Source organism: Octodon degus, unplaced genomic scaffold (genome assembly GCF_000260255.1).
Source record: "Octodon degus isolate 3935 unplaced genomic scaffold, OctDeg1.0 scaffold00005, whole genome shotgun sequence".
In the NCBI taxonomy this organism is placed as follows: Eukaryota; Metazoa; Chordata; class Mammalia; order Rodentia; family Octodontidae; genus Octodon; species Octodon degus.
Window position 1 is genome coordinate 3,106,584 of NW_004524581.1, and position 5,488 is coordinate 3,112,071.

Here is a 5,488-nt window from a genome sequence, read left to right on the forward strand (position 1 = left end):
CATTGCCATTAAGTCCCTGACAGAAAACAAAATCCTCTTCTCCACAAAAATGACCACTAATGTAAACAATATTGCACTATTTATTTGTAGTTAAAAGGCAGCATGCTACTCAGAAGATATTTTTAGGGGAGGCTTAGAGTCTAACAGTAAACCTACCTTTCCAAGTACTATTTTACAATTTTTTTTCTTGTATGCTTGGCAATCATTTTATATATTCAAAATGTAGGGCCAGCCAAATAACTGAGAGGCCCCTGCACCTGCTTGTGGGCTCTTTAATCCACTCAGCTATTTGGCCAGCCCTACTTTTTACTGCCATGTCAGCCCCACCCCTGGGGCATTCCCAGACAGCAATTGAGACTGGGTGTGGTGGTGAGTGCCTGTAATCCCAGCTCTTGGGAGGCTGTAAACAGGTAGATCACTAAGAGTTCGATCTTGTAGAGAGACCCTGAACACCCTGTAGACCCGTCCCTAAAATACAGAGAAAATAAATATTTATATTTGGACTACAAAGTCTCCCATTAAATTTGTAGTCAGTTAAGGTAAAACAATAGTCATTCAATGGCAGGTATAATGTTTAAACTAATATTTAGTAATAAAACTATAAAAATTATAATGAACATAATCAAAAAGTTTATAATTGAAAGTATACAATTAGCTAGGCTTTTAAACATGATTGCATTAAAATTTATGTATGAATATAAAAAATATAACTGGCACACTATCTAAATACTCTTCTTTAGCAAAAACTGTTTTATAACACAGTGTATTTGTCGGTAGATCTGGAATCAGATATTGTTAGCCATTTTAAGCTCCTGAGTCTCCCTAATTAGCCTAATGGAGTGGATCAGGGCAGAAACCATCAGGGCAGCCTGTAATGTAGATGGCCTTGAAGAGGGATCTAGAATTCAGGTTCAAGGAAGTATCTTTTAATTTAGTTAGGTAAAACCAAACATAAATCTTAAACAGTTATTGCTTTTTGAAAGAGATGTGGATAAATATCTTAAACATTCAAGAAAAAAAATAAAAATAAGGCATGGTCTTTGGTTTTAACCTTTAAATTATTAGGTATAAGCAGTTATGACCCAATAGAAAAGAATAATTAGAAACCCAGAATGATACATGAGAAAAATAATTCAGCCACAAAAAGCCTTAGTTGTTCCTTGGAAGGCCTGGAGTGTGGATGAAGGCCATGGGCTGAAAGCCGCTCCTGCTATAAGAGTCTGACTCACTAGGATTGCTAGGGCTCACTCAAAAAGCAAAAAAGCAACAAAGCAAAGCAATCAAATATTGTATTGTAATCCAGCACAAGCAATGCATCTAAAATCATTTCTTGACTTAGTCTAACATGTTGGCTTATAGGTCTGGCTTCCAATCTGTATATATGACTAACTGCATCAGTTTTTAAGTAAATAAATGAATATGATGCTAGAAAACTAAGAAAGGTTGAAGGAAGGGGGAAGGAATGGAACCAAACAGTGTTAGGTGTGTGTATAAATTTCCTACAGTGAATGTGATCATAATGTACTGCGAACATATACTCATAAAAATTAAAAAATAAAGGGGAAAATGGAGAAAAGTGACACTGTAGGTAGGTCCTGAAGTGCCTTTTGGACTTCCACTTTCTAAGGAAACTGCTGGAGATGACCAGTGGATATAGTACAGTACATAGCAAAAAGGACTTTAGAAAGACAGTCAGCAATTTCTATATATGGAGAACGCTCTAATTTTTCAAGTGGATCAAGTTGATCACAGCTGTGGTGGATGGAGGTCAGACTTTAAGAAGTGAATAGGACAGTGGCAGAGAAGGATTATGCAGCCACGCAGCCAAGGGTTAGGAAAACGTGCTGATCCCAGAAGCTGGGAAGGGTAATGTACGATGCACTCCCCAATGTACAGTCTTGTCTCATACTGATTTTAGTTCACTCAGGCCCCTCTAGCACTCCTGAAGACTTGTGAGTCATTATTGTAGACTTTGGTTCTCTTGAGCCACTAGGTTTTGGGTAACTAAGGAAGAAAAAAGAAATTTTAAAGAAACTATATTTTTTGTAATGGTTGTAAACAAGTACATTGATTTTTATGTGGGTTCATCAAAAGGATTCTCAAGTGCATATTTTCAGTCAATATTCAATGTTTTGAAAATTAATTTTTTTATTTATTCCTTACTGTCCTTTCCAAGTTATTTTTCTTGGTTTGTTGCAAAATCCTTGGTGGAAAAATTATTATAATTGTGAAAAATATGGGGAAATCCCATTTTATAGTATATCATTGAAGTCAAAAGTCAATGAGAATAGAGTTTGTCAAGGTCCACAATTTTTATTTAATTTTATTTTTTCAGGTAGGGAGGTCTCATCATGCTGCCAAGGTTGCTCTTGAACTTGGAATCCTACAATTCAAACTCCAGATTGGCTAGGATTAAGGGTGTATGCTACAGAATATGGTCAACCATTGTTTTAAATATTCTGCTAACTTCTTTGTTCATATCTCACCTGTGTTGAAATTTTGCTTACCTTTCCTTATACCATAACCTTGGGACAAGGGATCACATTATGAAGTGCAAAATGCTACAACTTCTTCTGCTACACTTAATTAGGACAAATTCCTATTAAGATACAATTATTTGTACAGGATGCAGTCATAAAACACACAAGCACAGACACACACAAATAAACATATACACACAATAAGTAAATGAATGATGATAAGATTTTATTATTTGCTTTGTGCTCGATAATTCTGTTTAGAGATGATTTTTTTGTTGAATTATAGGAAATAAGATGGAGGGAGTAATTTATCCTCTTGCTATCACTGTGTTAAGGGTTATGCATTCTATTCCATATGTAGATATGTTCATTTATATTAGTTTCAACTCTGAGGAGAACCTGTGATGAAAAATCTAAAATATAGAAATCTGTCATTGATAGGAGATTGCCTATGGAATTCAAAGAAAGAAATACACATCAACATGAGCAAGAATAAATCAGAGACCCAAAAATTGCTGGGAAAATTTCCATTTTTCACCTTTGTTTCATTAGTGATCAACTTTACTGAGATAGTGATTAAATGGTAACTATTCAATAACTACTAATTGTTCTTATGTATTTTTAGAAAGTTAGTTTACTGAGAAAACTTTAGAGTAAAAAAAAGTTATGAACAATAAAGTTGATATTAAAACTTGTGTAGCGGGGATTGAACGCAGGACCTTGTGCTTGCCAGGCAAGTGCTTATTCTACAGAGCTATCTCCAAGGACCCTTAAAGCTTGTGTTTTAATCATAATTGTATACATCTTTCTGCAGGAGAAACAGACTTTAGCATCAGTTTAGTGATGTACATAGCTCAGAGCTTATTTTCAAACATTTTGAAATGTATAAATCTTAGGCCTGTATGATATAATATCTGTTTTTTTCTATAAATGTAAAGAAAGAGGAAAATGGCAAAAGGCAGATATAGGTACACCTGTGAATGACCTGCAAATGCTACCTCAGCCTGAAGTTGACTCTTAGGATATATCAGCTAGGAAAGTAATTCTTCTGAAAATTAACTTTAAGCTTTAAATATTTAAATATTTTGACTGAAAATCCTAAGTGTACATAGCTTTGAAAATTTGTGTTAGACCCTTAATGTTATATTTAATAATGTAAAAAAAGGTCTTAAGCATTTTGCAAGTTAAATAGTCACCAGAGAGTTAACCTTTCTTAGTACTAGCAGGCATATCTTATTTTCCTAACAACTAATACAATTTTCCATGAATTTCTCTTCCATTAAATTATACTAATTAATACTTCTCAAATCCTATTTTTCAGTTGTTTGCATTTTATTTAAATTGTGATCATATGCTACCTGACTGGGGTCTCTCCTTTTCTGTTTGATCTCAGTCAACTGAGACTCCTCCAAATGGAGAGCTGTTATCTATGGGGAACATACTGAAAGGCAGAAATAGCCTCCTTTTCTGTAGAGATGTTAATGTCAGAGACACACACAGATCCTTAAATCCTACGGCGGTTTGAGTAGTTTGGGGCATTATAACACATTGCAAATGGAAGTCACACAAGAGTCCTCAAATGTAAAATTGATTGGGGTTGGCTTCTTGTGTACATACCATAAGTGAAATGAACAAGGTACAAAATTCTTTGTTTCCATAGTTTCCACAAAAATGAACTAGATAACATTAGAGCTGGCAATGAAATACCTGTGCTGTTCATTCCATCAATTATCACTCAAACAATCATCTAAGAAAAAAAACTGATCACTTTTGGCCTCTGGAAACATATTGAAAATCTTTTGGAAAAAAAGAAAATTCTGATTCCAGTGAGTGTGTTAGTGAACTCAAGCAAATGTTTGAAGAAGAATAATGTCAGTTATACCCTAGCTCTCCCAGAAAATGGATGAAGAGTGGTTATTTAGTCATTTGCAGGCCATATTAACTTGAAAATACCAGATAATTATATATAATAATGAAAACTAGAGGCCTCTGCACTTAAAGGAAGTAGAAACAAATTTCTTTAAACAAATTTAGTAAGTTGAATATAACTATAACTATAACCATATATATATATATATATATATATATATATATATATATATATTCAAGATAAGGCTCCTGGATGAGCACGCTCCATTCGCAGGTGGACTGACTAGTGCTCTTGAGACCCAGGAAGGTTGGTCAGGGCACGTGGAGCAATCAGGAGGACCTGCAACTTGGAAATGCCTGAAATAGCACCGAGAAGCCAGCAGTTGGACCTGGAGAACTTCACTAGCAAAAGACCTGTCCCAGTCCCCATACTCAAGGCCAAGATCAGCCTTACACCCAGTGTAATTGCCACAGAAACCTTGTCTCGAGGGCACAGCACATTTCTGGGGTCTGACATGGACATGATCACACGACTGCAAACACCAGAGGCATTTTCCTACTTTTATTCTCTCTTGTTTGTCTTATTGATTACTCTTTTCCTGTCTAGTTGGAAGTCATCTTATTTTGTCTTCTGTTGTGTGGTTATTTTTGCTTTTGGACTTTCTTTTCTCTCCTCTCTTTCTGGGGCTAATTGAGTTTTCTTTCTTTGCTTCTTTTCCACTTTTCTTTTCTTTTTTTTTTTTTTAATTTATGTATTTGGTATAGGGTTTTACTACCCAGCTCACACTCATAGTGATTCTTCTGTTTTTAGCCTCCCTTGCACTGGGATTACAGGCTTGCACCATCAAGTCTGGACTAGGTACAGTACACCCAGGAGTGGGCCGGTGTGGCATGCAGTCCACTTTTCTTTTCTGTTTTCTTCTTTAACACTTAATTTTTCTCCATTGTTTAGGTTTATTAGCTATCTTTTTCACTTTCTTCTATTGATCTAATTTCTCCTTTTCCTCAAATATTTTTTTCAATGTAAAATTTCAAATTTCCTTTCTGATTAATCCTCACATTCTGTTTAATTTTTCCCCTCTTATGTACTCCTGTTTCCCAAAACTTAAGTTATCATCCTTTGACCTTCATCCTTTATT